Here is a 22704-nt window from a genome sequence, read left to right on the forward strand (position 1 = left end):
GCTTTTGTGGACAGCTTAACATGTTCACTCATGTAATTTTTTTTTAATATGAAAGTATATAATAACAAAGTGTTGGAAATTTAATATAATTATGTTATGAAATAAGAAGTTAAACAACTAAATTTTTTGCTTATTATGTTTCTACCCTTTTCATTGGATTTTCAAATAATATATATATATACTAAATTAAATTTAGGTGGAGAAATAATTATTTGTAGAAGTAATTAATTATCCTAAGTATCAAATAGGATTTCACACATTTATAAGCACCAAATGAAGAAGTAATTATTTGTAATTTTCACGTTCAACTTATTTTTTTTTTTCAAGTTGAATGATAATCCAAACACAGTTAAATTTATATGTGTTTTTTTGTGGCATTTCAAGTCACTCAAACCAACATTAAAACAAAAGTTATAAAAGTTAATTTTTTTAATGTTTTTGTGCATGGGAAAGTGAGATTTCTTAAGTTTCCAAACATAATTTATGTATTTGGAAATCAGTTCAAATTAAAATTGAAAAAAAAAATTACACTCATAAATTTTTAATTTTTTATATATTAATATATATATATATATATATATATATTATTGAATGTGATTTAAAACTGATATATAATATCCAAATTCCAAACATACTATATATAATTGATTTCACTAATTTAACTATTCTTTTGATCAAATCAAACTCTATGATTCGATCACCCATATATAGCAAAATGAGTCAAATTTAGTATGAACTATGAAGTTATTAGTGCTTGAAGCAATGAGCATAGAATAAAATAAATAAATAGTAAGAATAAATCTAATCGACATGTACGAGAATGTCATTTCCTTGTCTACCACCCGTAAATGATTTCAAGTTTAACGTAGACGGCAAGTGAAGCAATACATATATAGGATCTAGAATATTAGACCATAAAAATAATAAAAGAATGTTTTGGGTCCAGTTAAAAAAAGAAAAATAGAAAGAAAGAGAACCAAGAAGATAATGGTATTAACAAATTTAATAGGATATAGTGGTTCAAATAAGACAGTTCTTTATTATTCGGTTATCGTAATGTTTAGAGCATTTTTTTCTTCTTTTTATAGAGGCATAATTATTTGAAATTTACCCTTAAAATTATTAAAAAAATTATTTTGTTATAAGCAATTTAATATATTTTATATAAATGTATTTCATTAATTAGTTGTTATAATTAATACAGTCATTTACTAATATCAGCCTACGAAGTTGCATATTATAAATTTTTAGTTTTTATTTTTGAATGTGAAAATGTTATTATTATATTTTATTTTTTTCTTATGTATGATTTTGTCATTATTAAATATATTTAATCTTTTTTAAATTATTTATATTTTATATTAATCAAGATTTTATTTTCTTTTTTTAAGTTGAATTTTAATTATGCTTTAATTTTTCATTTATTTATTTTTTGTCATCAATTTCCAACTATCTATATATATATTCTCAAATTGGGGGAGGTATTTTTTTTTTTTATGTAAAGGATGACCATGGTTGCTTTTCTTTTTTAAGAATGTATTTATGTTGTTCTGAGGCATTTCTTGTTCCTCTGTTCATAGTAATAAAAATCCTTATCATTTTTATAAAAAAAAAAAAAAAATGGTTCCTTCAAAATTCCTCTTTTCTTCTAAATGTTACTCATATTTGGATTTATTTGTTTCAATTAAGTTATATTTTTATTGCAAACTTAAATATTTTTCTTTTGATTCATAATTTATAAATTTTACATTATGAGTATTTAACATTATTTCATATTCATGAGTCATAACTAAACTTGATATTATACCTTAAATTATAACAATCTTACATAAGTTGATTCACCCATTTGATGATTGATATAATATAAGTTTCAAATGGATGAAAAAAAAATATTATAAGAATGAAAATTTACAAATATAATGTGAAATTTTAAAAAATTACCAAGAGTGTCATTATGTCAATATTGTTTCCTAAAAAAATCACATTAATGAGATCCAATTATATACTAGTGGCTAGAGGGAGAGAATGAATAAGTGATCCAATTTGCATAGGACCAATATTTTGGTGTGGGGGCTATTGGTCCCTACAATAATTGCAAAGCATAAAATACTAGTCATGCTTGCATTATCCGGAAAGGGTAAATTAGTTAATACATTTATATTTGAGACCATAATGCATAACTTTACATAGAAAACAAAGGATAACCATATGCCCTTGGTCTTGTTGAAAATGACATGACCCATTTGTTAATAGTTATGATTTTGTCCACTAACTCTTAGTTTTTCATGAGGGCCACACACACCATCAACTAAAACTTTGAACTTCATTTCATACTTGAGATAAAGTACATTACAGCGTGTACCAATTCATCTCACTAATTTTCTAATTTCTTCAAATTTTTAATTGATAAGTCAAAGTTCAGTGGTGATGGTGACCTTTGTATAGTGGAGGCAGATTTTGAATAATTCATGCAGTTGGCACTCTTGTCCATTTCTTATTAAGTTTTTGCATCTAATATTTCACAAAAAACAACATAATGAATTATCACAGAGTGATCATCAGCTTCTTAATCAATTGATATGTACTTAAATTATTCTAATTTAATTAATGATTCTGAATTTTAATTTTAAATATATAGTTATATTAGATATTAACAAAAATAAATATGTAATTTGGTATAAAAGAGATAATGAAATTAAGAGTGGGGGTAGCCTCTACCATACATTGATTTTGGCCATGTTGCCTTCACGTCCCTTCTAAGGCAAAAGTGATGAAACTGAATCTAAAAGGTACATATTAACATGCACTATGCATGGCTTTTGAGGAACTGCAAAATCTTCTTACAAAGTAATTATTCTGTTCAGACAACTATGTCACCCATTTTTCTTTTCTTTTACTAACAATCTGACAATGTCCTCCTGCCCAATATTACAACTATTTCTTACTATTTATCCTTTTTTCTTTTAATGTTACTACTTATACTTTAGTATATATCTAGAAGGGTATGTCTGTGACTTAAAGCTTCACTCCTTCTTTCACCAAAAACAAAAAACTTAAAAGTTTAATTATTTTGTTTAATGTTCTTATAGTGTTATAAATTTAATTTTTTGGTTTCATAATTAAAATTATTTTATTTTAGAATTTATACATATTATTTTTATTCTCTTTTAATTTTATAGCTCATAAATTTTACCCTAATTTATATAAAAAATAAATAAATAAAAAAGTTTGTATGAAAACTAAAATAGAAAACTTTTAACAGTAAAAATTCAAAAATAAAGTTTACAAAATTGTAAGAATTAAATAGAATACATTTTTAGTTCTTATAATTCTACTGATTTTATTTTTTAGTTCTTACAGTTTAAAATATACTCCTTCCGTTTTTTTTATAGTTGTTTTGTCACTATTTTTTTTGTTATTTTTTCATTGTCACTTTTTTAAAATTAATGACTTATTAATTTTCTTTTTCATTTTTATTCTTGATAATTAATGTGTGTTTATTCATTTTCAATGTACATATTTCTTTTCCAATCATCTAAAAGGTATAACAGGAAAATAAGTAATAAATATTTTAAAAAATTAAAATATCAATTATTTTCTTAATTATTGTACATAAACCTTAAACGTCAAACAATAAAATACAGAGGGAGTATGAATTTACTAAATCCATGTGAAGTTGATGTATTTGAATTTTCAAGAACTGTGATGTATTACTTGATATTTTATTATGGAGTCGTTAGCAATTTAATCGTTCAATTGAATCATATTCGGTCATAATAAATATTCACAAAATTATTCTTTATTTTTTTCTATTGAATCATTAAATGACACATCATTACCATAAAATTAAATATATTATTATCACATGAATTTAATAAGTTTACATCATTACACGAAAAGAATATTACAAAAAAAAATAACAATAAAAATTTAAAAAAATTAAAAAATGTAAATATAGAAACTAAAAAGATACTTTATTACTCACACAAAAATAATGTTATAAAAAGATTAATAATTATACAGATTAAAAAATATAAATATAAGAGGTAAAAAATCTATTATAAATTAGAAGAACTAGAAATAAAAATAAAAATATAAAAAAAAATATACATATTAACCATTAAATAAAAGATCCCTACTTCTGGGACAAAATTAACACTGTCCCCACTGCCACATAACATGGATTTATTAAGCCAATAAAGAGAAGGGCACCCCCTTCCACAAATGAACTGATTTGAAGCAAAAAAGTCAGAAAATGATACTCCTACAGAACAAAGTAAGCAATGGCTGTGTTATTCTCCCTTCACAGTTCTCAATTTGTTTCTCTCACATAAATATTAGGTGGGTCTAACCACACCAACCATGATCTCATTACTCTTGTTTGTATTAATGTTTGTTCTTTTTCACCGCTAACATTGCCTTGATTGTATGAGTTATTGCTAACTCATTGTGACCCCACTTAGCACACTCTAGCACACCAAGTGCCAACATACTATTGCCAAGTTAAGACAATAAGACTAATATTCCGGACACTGGTGGTTAGAGATATTTCAATTATTTACATGTCTATCAAAAAAAGATGCACTTTTTAATCAAAATGGCTTTATCCAATCAAAATGGACACCTTTTTCCCATTGATTGTTGTCCATTGCTGTGCCGTTACTTGATGCTGTTGTTTGACTAATTTGGACGAATCCTTCGTTTGCTTATAATGCCTTTGGGGAAATATTAATATTAATCAAACCAAATTAAAGATATGCATTTGCATAAAGGCAGGGTGTGATATGATACCCTTTATAATTGTGACATGGATGTTTGTATTTGATTAGATATTATCGGAGGTAGTATCCTTACATATTAATGACTAAAATATGAGTGCAAGTGTTCCTTAAATTTGTTTTTCTTATTTTTAGGTTATTTTGTTTTTAATTATGACTTGCACTTTTTTGTTCACAATTTTCTTAGAATTAATAAATTCTTGGCTTATAAAAAAAAATGACTAAAATATGAGTTTAATCTCTGAAATTCTTATTGGTGGTTTACTTCTTACTATTTAAAAAAAAAAACTTAACTTTGATCATTTTTATAAATTTGGTCCACTACCAATCAATTTAACTAATACAATGATATTGTATTATTAACTTTCATCGTAAAAACCATTTGTTTTAATCTTTATATAAGTACTTTGGTCTACTTTTGATTTCTTTTAATTTTTTTTATAAAAATAAATAAATAAATAAAAATTAACGTTGTTAATAGTGATTAATATAATCTCACATGATATTATCATATATTACACTTTAATTATGTTTGAGCCCATGTGCTTGTAGTTACACTAATTGGACATCAATCTCTATATTTGTATAATCTTTAGTTTTTAGTTATATATTTGGAAATTACTTGATTAGTCCTTATATGAGAAAAAAAAATTATGCTTTAGTTTAAATGAATACATTTCTCCTTTTGTTCTTCCTTCTATTTCATTTCTTCTCTTTATTTATATATTTTTTTTGCTCATCAACACTTTTTTCCTCCTTTTATTTTACAACTTCTATTTATTTTAAAACACCTTCTCTTTGTTATTTTATATTTTAGTATTAAAGTTTATTAATGTTGTAAATGCATTTATTGGTCAAAATGAGGTAACTTGCGAATAACATGATACTTCCACCACTGGACCACATGATACTTCCACCACATGATACTGTTTTAATTTGAATGAGTCTTTTTCTAGACCACATGATACTTCCACCACACATTTATACCAAAAATCACATTTAGAGGTGATGCATGACAAAATATTTTTATTTTCAAATTTCTAACAATTTAATATCCTTCAAACAAATTTTAACAATTTTACGTTGTCAAATTCAATTTTTGATAATATTAAATAACAAAATTAAATTACATTTCAATTGATGATAAAGAATAAAGTAAAAAATTGATCATATATTGGTGGTGTGACACACGCATTGTTATGTCAATGACATGTCAACATCACATCATTTGTTGCTATAAGTGTTAATTTAACTCATTCTTATTCTTTTCTCCTCATTTTTTCCTCTCTCTTCTTCATGTTCTTCTTCTCTTTCACTTCCTTCACTTCTCTTTTCTTATTATCTTTGCTATATTTTTTTTCCTAACTTTCTTTCATCCATCAATATTAATGTAAATTTTGTATCTATATTTGTTCTTTTAAATTATACTAAATATTTTTAAAATTATTTTGGAATTAATAAATATTATCTATTGTTAAATTTTTTAAATTATAAAATATTTAAATTTTGACTATAATTTATTTTTTATATAAAATTTAATATTAAAGTTTCAAAACTTTGAAAAACATACATTAAAAAAATTTCACATGATAAAAATTAAAATGTCTTGTCTAAATTAAGAAAAATTAAATTATCCAATAAAAAAATTAAAATTTTAATTTCAAAATTCAAAATTCAAAATTGTTGAGATTGGGGGAGATTGAGATTGTTGAGATCACCTCTGAAGATTAAAAGTTTTGATGATAACAAATGTGTGGAACAAAGTTGACCAAGGACATCAACATCTTAGAAGTCAAAAACAAAGTCAAAGAAAAATGTTATGTAATAGGAGTAGCTTATAGATTGCTTTGTTGAGTTTATTTGTTTTGTGTGTGCTTTGTGCAAATAAGCTAATCTTTATCTAATCTGATTAGGAGTGTGTATGATGATGAGTTTAAAAGGTTAAAAAGTTATTTTGAGATTTAAAATAGAGTTTTGAAAATTAACTCAAAATAATCGATTATCATTAAATATAATCGATTGTTCCAACAACAGGCAAAAAGGATGCCTTGCTGCAATAATCAATTATTTCACAAATAATCGATTATCCCAGAAATGACTCTTTGGAATAATCGATTATCCAGCAAAATAATCGATTAAATTGTTCTTGGTTGATTTCTAGAAATCATGAAGAACAAAATAATCGATTATTCTTTAAAATAATCGATTATCTGGTTCTGAAAAACTTATAAATAGTTTGAACATTTTGAAACTTCAGAACAGAGTTAGAATTGAGAATCAAAATTAGAAAAACGTGTTTATGAAGTCTTTGTGACATTCTTGGAGAGTTTTCTTTGTGAAACCAAGAGGAAAAACGATTTTGGAATGCTTTGAGAAAAGATCATCATCATCACATTCTTGAAAGGAAAAAGATTAAGATTTGCTTCTGAATTCCAGGTGAATTCGTTCCTTAATTCTTTGTAAATACTTGTAAATCTTGAGTAGATTTCTCAAGTGGTAAGGAATTCTTGTAGTGGGTTTCTACAAGGGGTGCTTTCTTGAGGTCAAGAAAGTGGTTATCTTGAATGTAGGAAGTGTATGCATGTGTGGTATGCTTGTAAAACTTCTTCATTAAGATAGTGGAACAAATCTTGATCAGGTTATGATTAAGGACTGGATGTAGGTCACATGTGGAGTGGCTGAACCAGGATAAAAGACTTGTGCAATCTTCTCTTATCCTTATCTTTTACTGTGTAATATCTTGATTGTATATTGAAAAAGATTGTTCTTGATTAACATGTTTGCATAAGCAACATTGGTTTAAACTGAATCAAAGTATTACATATTGTTCTTAACTTTGAGTCTCATTATTGGTTAATCAAGAAAGCATATAGGATTCATTCTTCATTAACAAGTCTTTGAGAAACTTCTTTGAAAATTCATTTTAGAAAAGTTTGAATTGAAATAAAGATCCTAAAAACTCTGAAAATTTTGAAAGTGCCATAGAATCCAATTCAACCCCTCTCTTGGATTGAGCCATTCTTTTCTAACAAAAATTCCTCCTATAAAAACAACTTGAGGATGAAAGATAGAACATTGAGAATGTGTGGTCATAAGAGTAAAAATTTCACTCTTTGAGTTATATTCAATGTCAACTTGGATAACAAAAAAAATACATTTTAAATGTATTATAATCTAATTAAAGTTCTTTAAATTATTATTTGACACGTGTAACATATTAAATTAAATTTTTTAAGTCTTGTTATAGGTTTATTAAACCATAAACTAATTTCATATATGACAAGAATCACACAAAATTTTCCATTAGATCATTCTTATAATATGAGGACACAAAATACTTAACTAATACGTCATTCTGTTGAAACATAAGATATTTAATTATTTTATATGTGTAAGGTTATAGCTAGGAATTATATAAGATACAATTGCATTATGATTGAGATTGACACATGTTAAGATTTGCATCTAATATCTAAAAAGAACGATTCAATACATAACTCACACTTAAAACAAATAATTACAATTACTAGTATAATTAGTATTTGTTCTTACCAAAATCTACAAGTCCTTTCATAGAGGAGATGACATCCTAGTTATTTAATATCTGGGGTGGGGAAGGGCACCAACAATGATACTCCAACACTCAAGTTAGTGGGGAGTTTAGGTTAAGAATGAGATTAAAGTAGAATGATACATAATACCATAATACCCCTATATAAGTGATTTATAGTGTTTCTTGATTTTAGGAGATATTTTTGTCCAATATTCGTTGATACGCTCCTGTGATTGTGCATGTTATTTAATGAACTGTTGACATATTAACCTTGAATATAGCCTAAGATTTTGGGAGATACAATACGAGGATGTCTTATGTCGGTTATGTTTTGGATTTAATGTGGCAAGATAACTAGGCTTTTCAGTCGATTCGAGCTTATTATGAGCTCAACTTGGCTTATCCAAGCTGAGATGTACATAATCCTCCGCCCCTAATTCCAAGCTTTGTAGGATGGAAGGGACTATAATTACTCTTTGTTTGTTTAAGAGAGTCAACTATTGGCATATAGTGTATGCTTTCGATAGTTTCTCATGTTCGCTAATGAGTAATCATTACTACTATCGTGGGCAAATCTGGGCCACTCGTTTCTTATTGGGTTTGAATGTGGATCTTTAATCTAAAGAGAGAAGTTTTAGCGCTTACTATTTTGTAAGAGTAATTTTGAGGGACTATTCATTCTCATCAGTGTTGCTTCATGCTGGTTTATTACTCGTACATGTTTGGTGGGGTTGTAGTTGTTGTTCTTGTTTATGGGCATGATTGCAGGTAGTTTCCTTTTTCTACGTTGTGTTCTAGTGTGTGTGAATGGAAGAAAGTAGTTGTTATTATCCACTAAGGATAATGACTCCTTAGATACTATGATAAGGTTTCCTATTAGGGTGACACCGTTGCTGCCCATGGAGGAGCTTATAGTATTGAGAACGCGGGGGTGGTAATTGATGGCATAGATCAATAGGTGGTAATGATGGAGCTTATTTTGGTTAGGGTTGACGAGGTGGTGGAGTCACAATCAAAGTAGTTGAGCGACAATAAGGGCAAAGGTCCACCAGAAAGATAAGGTTCGTCCTTGCGCTAAGGGTGATCGAGCATATCTAGGCGAAGAAATGCATCCCTATCCATTCATGCAAATGTATCATTGTGTGCTTCAGGATATTAGGTTACGTTATCATTTAATGAGCTTGAATGTGCATTTTTGAGGCAGACGAATGTTGCTCCAAGTTAGCTTCATCCTAATAGTTAAGTGTTTCTAAGAGCATTTCATGTGTTGTGCACGTATGTTGGAATAGAGTCAACGTTGCCAAAGTTTATGAACTTTTATCAAATGAAAGTAGGTCCGTCGATAGGCTTGATTTCACTAAATGGTTTGAGGATAAGGGGTTTGTTTAGTTTGTTTGCCAAGTCATTTAAGGGTTTCATGAGCAACTATGTTCACATAGAGGACATTACAGGCCATGAGAAAGGGAACACCATGTTTTAGGGCTTAGATAGGGCAACTAAGTTTCCTTGGTACTAGATGGAAAATCCCCATAGGTTTAGTGGTGAAGGAAAAACTAGGATTACAAGGGTTGAGGTTAATAAGTGTTTGGAGTTGGTGAAATTACCTCACCTTCTAGATGTGAAAATTGTGCTTGTATTATCGAGCTTAATTTGGAAGGTGAGTGTGGTTATGTCAAGTGTTATATCTTGTTTGAGTTTTGCATTTGTTTGGGGTTACATATTGATACATTATTTGCTTATGCATAAGGCTAATGGAGAAAAACATGTGGAGGCAATTGAAAACCAAATTCTAGGTTGATGGAGACAAAAGGGGGCCAGTGGCTGTGGTTGTGACTATTAAGGAGGAGGTGGTGATGCCCCTAGTTAGAAAATATAAAAATGTTCATGCATTGAAGATTGTAGCTTGTTCGATGTCGCATTCGCTGAAGAAGTGTGACTCAACTAAGGTGAGTGAGGCAGTTGTTGTGACTTCATGATGAGTGAAATCTTTATTATCGAAGAAGCCGACAGTGAGGAACTCGAGCCAAGGGCAGGAGGTTGAGGGGATTACAGTTAATGAGGGAACTGAACATGGTGGCATGGATGCTTGGGGGGCTAAAGGGACGATCAATACTAAGGGGAAGATGGCTAGTGGTGTGCTTGAGGCGGCTATAGTGATGTTGGAGAAGGGGTGTGATTTTTTTGATGTTGTTGACAAGGGGAAAAACCTTATGTTTCCACAATAGTGGTTAATTTAGAGGGTTGACCTCGGTGAAAGATTAACCTATCCTAGGGAAGTTGCATGGGGGATCATTGTAAGAGTTGTTGGTTTTTTCATAATTGAACGGAGAGGCGCAGAGGTTAGATCACGTGTCAACTGCATTGCTGCAAATTCACTATGGGGTGTGGGTAAGTCAAATTCAAATTTCATTAAGATGGGTTACTTGAGTGAATTTGATCATCATATGATAGAGAATGTGAGGACGATGGATGAGTTAGATGCAATTGAGGTGATGTTGGGACGATCCTTGACTGTGGTGGACTTCTAGAAGAGTAAATGGGCCAGCAATGTAGCTTGAGCGGAAAGGTACCAAGCATATGCTCAATAGAAGGGGTGTCTTCAATAGAATGAATGTGAACTAGAACTATTTGCAATTAAAGATGAGGAGATCAAACTATTGAAGGTCGAGTTGGAGGATTTTCATGTTGATAAGGCGATGGCAGTTGCAACGCGTGTTCGTCTCAAAATTAAGAGGGACAAATTGTTGAAAGAGAAGGAGTTTCATCTTGGTGATCTAAAAAAGGTTGTTGTTGAATAGGATGATTTGCTTGTGGATAGAGACAAGCTAGCTAATGAGGTGGGTCTCTTGCCAACAAAACATGGTATGTTGAAAGCTGATAATAAAGACCTAGAAAAAAGACTAACCACTATAAAGAAAACTATTTGTGATAAGCATGTGAGGGTTTTTGAAAAGCCAGTTACATAAGTGAGATTTTTCTCTCAGGACTTTCCTTGTGCCAAGCTAAACATCCTAGATGAGGGATATGAGGAATAGGTTAAGGGTGAGGTCGAGGTTGCTTTTGAGATGTCTGTGGTCGATTTCAAGGAGGAAGCAATCATTTAGTAGAATAAAAAGGCATCAGTGCTTGAGGGGGGTATGGTTATTGCTACTGTTAGGGAGATTACTGTTAGGCAAATTGTAATTGAAGTTCCATATGCTAAAAGGATTTCGAGGCCGAGGAAAAAGGTGGTGGACGAGCAGATGGTTAACAACTTTCCTATTTGAATACATGATATAATCTTATGGTTGTTGGATTTGTTTGAACAATGTGTTTAATTTTTCTTTTAGGAATGTTGTGGATGCCCTTGTGTGTATGGTTTTATTGCTTGTGATGTGTTTGGAAGCGTAGTGTTTTATAGTTGCTTTTGTTTTTTTGTACCAAAGTTTGTTTGCTTGGCATTGCGTCTTGAACTTGTAAATTTGTATTGCTACATAAAACATCGTTTGGTTAGGATCACAGTAGAATTCGAGAGGTGGTATGTGTTGTGTGAGAGCTCGTTTGTTTGGCATCGTGTGTATGTGTCACACGAGAGCTTGTTCACTCAACATTGTGACTTGAACTCGTGTTACATGAGAGTTTGTTTGCTTGATCATCAGATGTATGTGTTGCACAAGAGTTTATTTGCTCAACATCGTAACTTGAATTCGTGTGTTACACGAGAGCTCATTCACTCGATATCACAACTTGAGTTTGTGTGTTACACAAGATGTGCATGTTTTACACGAAAGCTCTTTTGCTTGACATCATGGCTTGAATTCGAAAAGTGTTGTGTGAATATACTACTATGTATGTGAAAAATCAAATGATGAGATTTTATTGTTTTGTTTTGTAAAATCGTACATGCTTTGGGGTGCCTTGTCAAAAACCTTCATATCTAAAAATAATTTATTTAAGGAAAATAGTCCAAGATGGGAAAAAGAGTACATAACCCGACAATACATGGTAAACTAAAACATGTTAAATGTGGGTCACCTGATGCTCGATGGTTGAGTTCTTTGGCATATCTTGAGGTTGGGACATGGGTTGCGTAGCATAGGTTACAAGTGTTAAACATATTAGTATCACTATGTTTCCAATGGCAGTTAGGTTGGTGTTTTGTCTTGGAGTGATCTTCAAACTTTCGGCGTAACATTTTTGAGTTATGCATTTGTCAATTCTATTGTGGTTATAATTTCATTACGAGGTGGAGGGTGGAGACTACAACACCTAGGGTGTTGAGGGAAGGTCGCCCAAGAATGACATTATAGGAGGTTGATGTGTCTACCAACAAATATTTTATGCTCAATGACTTGGCACATCTACCATTACCAAATTTGGTTAGGAGTTCCATGTAACCTCTTGTTTTGACCTATTCACCTGTAAACTCTAACAGAGGTTCATTATATGGTTTGGCGTCGTCATGAAGGAGTTGCATATGGAGAAAGGTGTTTCAATACAAGATGTCGGTTGAACTGCCTTATTCTACAAGGGTCTTCTACACTTTCCAAATAACAATTTGGATAAAGATGACTATAGGATTGTCTTGATTTGGATCCACGCCTAGAAAATCATCATCAATAAAAGTAATTTGAGGTATCAATCTTGGTGACTTATTGTATGCGATTATGATACTGTTGATGGTTCTAAGATGTCTTTCATGTGAAGAAGTGGTGGGGTCGTCGCCTACAAATCTACCAGCAATGGTGTGTATGACACCTTTGACTTTGCCTTCTTCATTGATCGGGGTGTTGGTATCCCCTTTTGGGAGACTACAATCACACCTATCTCATTGGTGTCAATTGTCTCTTTTGGAACTCCATGCTTAACCATGGGGGCAATCTTCTTGACAACTACTTCTTTGGACGAATTACTTGAGGTAACTAGCTTAGATGAGTTCTTCGATTTTATTGTAGAGTGTCTAACATTCTTAGATGGTGTGACCGATGGTTCTACGGTATTGATAGTGTTTTTTATGGTCAACGTCTTTGTGAGGTCGTCCCAACTTAAGGAGAGTTAGCATGTGTGTGCTAAAAGCTTCCTTGAATACCTTTGTGTGGGGAGCAATGAGAGGAATGTAGTTGTTCTATCTTTGTGGTTTACGGGGTCTACCACTTTTGAACTTGTCATCATTAAAGGGGCGCAATTTGTCTATCCTAGGGGATTTGCCTTTAATGTCGGTCAAGGATCAGCTTTTGCATTGGCTTGCCTTGTGTCCTTCCATTTGAATGAAACTAACGTCGCAAGTTCTTAGGTCATTCATGTCTTTAAGTGTGTGCCAATAGAGGTCATTTGAGAAAGGTCTTTCCTTTAATATATTTATCATGGCAGTTAGGGCGACCTGAGGGTGAAAGTCCTTTATCTTGTTGGCAGCAATCGAGAACCTTTCCATGAAAGCTTAAAGTTGTAACGACCCGCCACGGTCTCTACACTTAGTGGAATCGCACTACAACTAGTTAACTAAGAGAATATTAAACTGGATAACACATACATACAGGCATAAATATAAAGATCGAAATAATTAAGTTTCTGTATATAAAATATAGCACCATATATGTACAGTCATCCCAAAATATTCCTTAGTGCCGGTCAAGCACTGACAAAAAAAATGTTACCCAGAATGGTAACTCAAAACACGAGACTCAGCTCCTCGTCTCACAACGATCATCTCTACTCCCAAGCTATCCCTGACCTGCTCCCATACCAAGTATGATCATCGCAGTTCCACCACATGGAAAACAGAAGGGTAAGCTAGAATTCAAAGATCAATAATACAAGTACAGAATAAAAATTCTATACTACACATGCATCCCAAATCCTGTCCCTAAGGAACCTTTCATCTCAATCAATCATTCATTCACCAAACATGAAGTCAAACACCACACTTCATCATATTAATAATCATGCAATGAATGCAACTCATGACAGATAGGCATACATATCAATCATCTAATGCGTCGTCACGCATACACCTAGGAGATCTCCATAACAATAGAGCTGTATAAGTGACATTCCATCCTACCGAAACCACCCCAACCGTTTTCACGCCCAATGCGCCCGCTCGGTCACAGCTAAACAGGATATATAATCCTCACTCGGGTTTACTCGGATGATGTCACTTACACACTTGGAAGTCCAGATCCACCGTCAGGTATAGCACAGCTGGGTACGGGCTTACCACGACCTTGGCATGCATTAACCAAGTCAATTGTGGAGTTCGCCCACCGACTATCCGCAAGGATCCACGCACCTTCCCGAGTACTTGGTTAAGGGAATAACCCTCGACCTCATACCCCGCTCCAACACTAGCTAAGGACTTAGAGGAGACTCACCCAACCCAGTGGCCTATCTGAGCACCACTCTCCCAAATCCAGTGGCCTCCCAGAGCACCACTCTCATATATTAGTGGCCTATCCAAGCACCACTCTCAAGAGACTCTATGTGAGCTCTTCCAGTTCGAAATATTTTTCCTCTCCTCAAGTCCTAGGCTAGACTCATGCCATAGGCATCACATGCAATCATGCATCATACATCATAATGGTCTGCCCACCATCATGATCAACAACCATACACATGTCATAAGACATCACATGCAATAATGCATCATACATCATAAATGGTCTACCTACCATTATGATCAATACATACCATATGAACGTATCATATTCAAACATTCATATATATCATCACAAAGCATACATATGAATCACACCTCACCATACATCATATATCATACATACATGATCTAAAACTTCACTTTAAACATGCATAAGCATCAATTCATTCATAAATATATTCAAGCACAGTGCCGTCAACTCGCGCCTGGCCTAACACCAACCCAAGAGCTCTAAGCTCTTCCACGCCTGATACGCTCAACCTGCGCCCGGCCTAAAACTATTCAGAAAGTTCAAAATTCTCATCCAAACTAACAAATTCAGCCACAAATTCAGCCACATGCAAACAATCTAGCTTCCCTTACCTGAAGATTGGCTCAGATAGCCAAAGACTGAATCAAAAGTATAATTTCCCCTCGAGGCTCAACTCGAAACTTCAGTCCTCCCAAAACAAGCTTTCTAATCTGAAATTCAAGAAAAGACAGAAGGAGTTATTGATCTAGAGGAGAAAAGGAGTTAAACAGAGAAATTTGGGAGAGAAAGGAGCTCACTGACCCAGAGACCTTCTCTCTAAAACTTCTCTCTAGAACCATAACTCCTTACGGCCCCCCCTTCACCCCTATTTATAGGCAATCCGGAGTGGCCAGAACGGCCCGTACCGATACCGGAACGGCCCGTTCTGAACTCCCAGATCACGCACAAAATCCACGCCCAGAACGGCCCGTTCTGAAAACAGAACGGCCCGTTCCGGGACTCATCCAGAACGGCCCATTCTCCCTCAGGAACAGCCCGTTCTCCCTCCGGAACGGCCCATTCTCCCTCCGGAACGGCCCGTTCTCCTTCCTAGAACGGCCCGTTCTCCTTGCCGGAACGGCCCGTTCTCAACTACAATATGTAGTTCAATTCAGTAGTGTGGAACGGCCCGTTCCAGTTTGGGAACGGCCCGTTCTGGGCTACTGAATCAGCCTTTTTTTTTTTTTTTACAATGTTACAATACTCCCCAACAAATAAGAATTTTCGTCCCCGAAAATAGGCTTACCTGAAAAGAGGAATGGATACTGTTCCTTGAACCGACTCTCTTCTTCCCAGGTTGCCTCACTAGTAGCTGCATCCCAAAGAATCTTCACTAAGCTAATAGACTTGCCTCGAAGCTTTTTCAACTTGTGATCAATTACAGCTACCGGTCTCTTCTCGTAAGTCAAGTTTTCTCTAACTTGCACCTCATCCATCTCTATCACGTGACTCGGGTCTCTGATGTACTTCCTCAACTGTGAAACGTGAAACACATCATGCAGGTTGGACAGAATCGGAGGTAACGCCAACTGATAAGCTACTGGACCTACACGACGAAGGATCTGATAAGGACCAATGAACTTCGGTGTGAGTTTCTTGGCCCTTACAGCCCTTCCCACTCCAGTAGTGGGTGTCACCCTGAGAAACACATGTTCTCCCTCCTCAAACTCTAGAGGTCTCCTCCTCTTATCAGCATAAGACTTTTGTCGATTCTGAGTAGCTCTCAACCTCTCCTGAATCTGTCTCACCATCTCAGTAGTCTGAAGAACTAACTCTGGACCAACCACTACTGACTCACCCTCCTGATACCAACATAATGGAGTCCTACACCTCCTGCCATATAGAGCCTCAAAAGGTGCCATGCCAATACTCGCATGATAACTATTATTATAGGTAAACTCTACCAATGGCAACACCTCCTCCCAGCTACCCAGATGGTCCAACACACAAGCTCTCAGAAGATCCTCTAGTGACTGAATTGTCCTTTCCGACTGACCATCTGTCTGTGGATGATAGGCGGAACTCAACCTCAATCTCGTTCCCAACGCCTGATGTAGAGTCTGCCAAAACCTTGAAGTAAACCTTGGATCTCTGTCAGAAATAATACTGGAAGGCACTCCATGCAGCCGTATTATCTCTCGGATATATAACTGTGCAAGCCTCTCCAAGGACCACCTCTTGTTGACAGGAAGAAAATGAGCACACTTTGTCAACCTATCAACAATCACCCAGATAGAGTCACTGTTCCTAGTTGTCCTAGGCAATCCAACCACAAAGTCCATAGTGACACTATCCCACTTCCACTCAGGAATCTCCATCAACTGTAAAACCCCTCCGGGCCTCTGATGCTCAATCTTCACCTTCTGACAAGTCAAACAAGCGGCTACAAACTCTGCTATCTCCTTCTTCATACCAGGCCACCAAAAACTTTTCTTGATGTCTTGATACATCTTAGTCATACCAGGATGTATGCTAAGACGACTCATGTGTCCCTCCTCTAGAACAACTCTCCTCAACTCTGAATCACAAGGCAGACAAATTCGACCTCTGAATCTTAGAATCCCATCAGTACCAAGCTCAAAACCAGCTGCCCTCTCAGTACCAAGTAATCCCAAAGTCCTTAACAACTCTGGATCCTGTAACTGTTTAGTTCCCACCTGCTTCAAGAACTCATTAGTTATGGTGATCATACCACAGCTAATGTGATCCTGAATAACCTCCACCTCTAGTCTCAAATCTCGGAACTGTTCAATCAACTCCAACTCCCTAATCATCATAGCCGACATGTGAATGGATTTCCTACTCAATGCATCAGCTACCACATTCGCCTTTCCAGGATGATACATCAACTGGAAATCGAAGTCCTTTAGAAATTCCATCCACCTCCTCTGCCTCATATTCAACTCTTTCTGATCAAACAGATATTTCAAACTCTTGTGATCACTGTATACACTGAATCTCGCACCATACAGATAGTGCCTCCACGACTTCAAGGCAAATACCACAGCTGCAAGCTCCAAATCATGAGTAGGATAATTTCTCTCATGGGTCTTCAGTTGCCTCGAAGCATATGCCACTACTCTCCCTCCCTGCATCAACACACATCCTAACCCCTGGTGAGAAGCATCACAGAACACATCAAAATGCTCACCAGTGTTAGGTAACACCAAAACTGGAGAAGTGGTTAACCGTCTCTTTAGTTCCTGAAAACTCTGCTCACAAGCGTCCGTCCAAACAAAAGGTTGATCTTTTCGAGTCAGTTGAGTCAAAGGCATTACTATTCGAGAAAAACCCTCAATGAACCTCCGATAGTAACCCGCCAACCCAAGAAAACTCCTAATCTCTGTAGCAGTCATCGGACGCTCCCACTGAATCACAGCCTCCACCTTGGCTGGATCTACTGCAATCCCCTCTGCCGATATCACATGCCCCAAAAATCTCACCTCGGACAACCAAAACTCACACTTGGACAGTTTGGCATACAACTGTCTCTCTCTTAACACCTCCAAAACCGACCTCAAATGCTCACGGTGATCCTCCAATGATCTAGAATACACCAAAATATCATCAATGAAGACCACCACAAATCTGTCCAAGAACGGTCTAAAGATCCTGTTCATGTAATCCATGAACACTGCTGGAGCATTAGTGACACCAAAAGACATCACCACATACTCATAGTGACCATACCTAGTCCTAAAGGCAGTCTTCGGTATGTCACTCTCCTTCACCCTAATCTGGTGATATCCGGATCTCAAATCAATCTTTGAAAACACTGAAGCTCCCCTCAGCTGATCCATCAAATCATCAATCCTTGGAAGGGGATATTTATTCTTTATCGTTAATTTATTCAGCTGCCGATAATCAACACACAAACGGGCCCCACCATCTTTCTTCTTCACTAACAGTACCGGAGCACCCCAAGGAGAAACACTGGGCCTCACCATCTGTTTCTCCAACAAATCCTCAATTTGTGTCTTCAGCTCTACCAACTCAGCTGGAGCCATCCTATAAGGAGCCACTGATACCGGTCCTGCACCTGGTACCAGATCAATGCTAAACTCAACATCACGCCTGGGTGGCAATCCTGGCACATCATCTGGAAACACCTCAGGAAATTCACTGACAATCTCGATCCCAGCGATAGCTCTCTCTGTCTCAATACTCAAAGTTGCAAACAACATGAAGCACTCAGCTCCATCCCTCATCAACTGCTCAGCCTGACCCGCTGATACCAACACCTCATCCTCCAACTGAGGAAACATCAACTCTCTCCGAGCACAATCTATAAGGATGTGATGGGCAGATAACCAATCCATCCCTAAGATTATGTCGATATCCACCATGGGCAACACAATCAGGTTCACTCGAAACCTCCTACCAGACACCTCTATCGGGCATCTCACACACATCTCCGACGTCACCACAGAAACTGAAGCCGGAGTAGACACAAACAAATCAACATGCAAGGAAGATACTGACAAACCCAATCTCTTCACACAATCAACAGAAATAAAAGAATGCGTGGCTCCAGAATCGAATAAAAATAAAACATCCTCACCTGCTGCCTTCCCCTTTCCCTTCACTAAGTCTGATGAAGTAGAAGCCTCTGCACCTGACAATGCAAACACTCTCCCCGCAGCTGTAGGTCTGGGTGGCCTCGGGGCACTCCCAGATGAAGTCGCCGGTGTCTGACAATCTCTAGAGATGTGGCCTGGCCTACCACATCTGAAGCAAACATTCCCCGGAAGGGAACAATCTCTCACCATATGTGCTCCTCCACATCGATAACACCGCATCGACTGTGCTCCGCCCTGAGGAGTAACAGGTCGAGGTCCCCTACTAACAACTCCTCTCTGAGACTGTACAGGTCTGTCATAAGGTCCCCTCTGCTGGCCTCCCCTCCTGGACCCAGATGATCCCTCCTGAACTCCCAGATCACGCACAAAATCCACGCCCAGAACGGCCCGTTCTGAAAACAGAACGGCCCGTTCCGGGACTCATCCAGAACGGCCCGTTCTCCCTCAGGAACAGCCCGTTCTCCCTCCGGAACGGCCCATTCTCCCTCCGGAACGGCCCGTTCTCCTTCCTAGAACGGCCCGTTCTCCTTGCCGGAACGGCCCGTTCTCAACTACAATATGTAGTTCAATTCAGTAGTGTGGAACGGCCCGTTCCAGTTTGGGAACGGCCCGTTCTGGGCTACTGAATCAGCCTTTTTTTTTTTTTACAATGTTACAAAAGTGATTTGTTATTGTCTTGCCTCATGTTGAGTAACATTAGTGTGGTAGTTTTGTGAGGTCGACTGGTGGCAAATTGAACCCTAAATAAACATGTTAGGATGACGTAGTTGAGCACGCTGAAGGTTGGTAGGCATGTATACCATAAGAGCACATGGCCTTCAAGCTTTGTGGGAAAGATCTTACTCATGATCGCATTGTCTTAGGTGTAGAGGTGCATTTGGGTTTCATATGTAGCTAAGTGCTTGTTCGGGAAGGTTGAGTCATCGTGTGCTTTCATGACGAGGTGCTTCCAACCTTTGGGGAGTGGCATGTCAACTATGGCATTAGTAAAAGGATGACCACAACATCCACAACGTTCACTGCTACTATCATCTTGGTGGAATTCAAGGAAAGGAGTGGCTTTCATTGTTGTGCTAGGATTCTTGAGTTGTATATGTGTCTTGGGACGATTCAAAAAGAGTATATTCCTCTGTTGTGAAGATATTAGTTCCCTAGTGAGTGTTATTGTTTTCTCGAATAGGGTTTGTATTTCTTGTTCGTAACGTGCACAATTGGCGTCATAGGGTGCACAATTGTCTTTGTGTTATTGGAGAATAATTAAATTAAGCTTCTTCGTTGTGTTTCTCTATAACTTCCATGAGTTGTATTCAACATAATGTGACGAAATGGGTGGATTTACAGTGGCAATGGTCTCCACAAGCTCTACAAGCGGTGTTATGGCGACCGTAGAGTAGTGTTTTAAAAACTGGATCAGACCGGCTGGTCGGACCGGCTGAACTGGGAACTGGTGGTCCAGCCAATCCGAATCTTGAGTTGGATTGGTTATGCATTTGACTCGTTTCAAACCGGAGTGAACCAGTCAATTTTTCGGTTCAACCAGTGAACCGGTTGGTCGAACCGGTGGGTCAAACTGGTTCAACCAAAAAAAAAATTAAAATAATTTTTTATACAAAATAAAAATAAAGATTATTTAAAATAAGATGAAAATTGAAATTTAAGTTAAGATATAAATTTATTGAAATATATAAGTATAAAATATATTTAACATGAATATTTTTTTAGAAAAATTAATAAAAATCAGGTTATGCGGTTCAATTAATAACCTATCAATTCAATCTCTAACTCACTGACTCAGTGTCCTAATCGATTTGATGACCGGTCTGATTTTTAAAACTATGCTGCAGAGCCAATAGATGATTGTTCAATGGTAGGACTAGCATTATTGTTGGCTAAGGAAATTCCATCAGGTTGCTATTCATCGGTTGGTTTCGAGTGCAAACTATATATGACCAAAGAATAGTGTACTTCAAATAAAACTTGACCATATAACACTTAAAACAGTCATACTCACCCTCCAAAGCTGGATCCAAATTTCAACTCAAGCCAAGTTTTCATCGTTTGGTTTTCGTGTTGTACAATAATTTTCATAATATTTGGAAGCATTCTAATAAAGTTCATATTACTGGAAACACTAGATTGAAATGCATACATTTTAAAAGACTTGAAAACTATATATAGCTCAACTTCGGTCCATTACTTGAAACTAAATCAAAATTTCGACATATGTTTGGCCGTGCTATTTTAGCCCAAAATTGAATATATTTTTATTAATTATTTGAGTATGTGTAGTTAATTTGATTTATCAACTTTATTCTTTATAGAGGACTTATTAGGTGAATACATCAATGTAGCTACAGTACAATTAGCTTTGCTTTTAATATCAAAGATCATGATGAGGACACGTATGCAAAGTTATGAAGTTTGACTCTAACATAAGTTATCATTGATTGTTATCATAGCTACACGATGCAATAGGGTTGTAAATAGTAATATATTACGCGATTGGTGCCATGCACGATTAACAAAAAAAAAGTGCCAACCACTGTTCATGACGATGCACCCTTCGATACAAACCTTCACCATTCTATATAAAAAGTTTGTCTGCAAAAGGACCACTAATGTAACATTATTAATCCGGTAATTAACTTCAATCACCAAATCTAAGAAAACTTAGCATTATAGCCATAATAATTATACACCCATCCAAAAGTGATAAAATCATCACACACGGACCACGAGCAGAAATCATTCAATCATGTCCTTAGATATATATGCACACAGGTGAATAATTATTAGATCAGTTCTAGGTTTCTTTGTTTATGTTATCTAAGCTCGTATTATTTTGTTTTTGAAATTATTTCAACCATCAATGTTGTTTTTTATATGTCAAAATTATAATGATAATGATATATTTCAAACATGAATTTATACATGTTATTTGAATAGTCAGTTATTAGATTGAGTTTAGTGGTTCTATTGTTGGAGATCTCATCTAATTCTACGTATAGTTTTGGACTAATATTTACAAATTAATTTTATAAGATTTTTTAAATTTTATATTTTAAGATAATATCAAAATGAAATCTATTAAAAAAGATCATTAATCATTTATACATGAATAAACTTAATAATATTTAATATGAGTAGATATATTAAAAAAAAAATTCAAGTTTTATCTATCTTAAATTATTTTAAAAAGGTCATTTTTTATTTATTCACACATTAAATTTAATAATATTAATGTGAGGAGATATATTAAAAAAATAATATCTCATACCAACTAAAAGTTAAGAACATAAAGAGAATCCTAATATTGTAAATATTTTTTTTAAAGTTGAATTATGTTCGTTCCACACTTTTTTAAGATG

The sequence above is a fragment of the Cajanus cajan genome, chromosome 8 (assembly GCF_000230855.2).
Source record: "Cajanus cajan strain Asha chromosome 8, NIPB_CcT2T_4, whole genome shotgun sequence".
Lineage (NCBI taxonomy): Eukaryota > Viridiplantae > Streptophyta > Magnoliopsida > Fabales > Fabaceae > Cajanus > Cajanus cajan.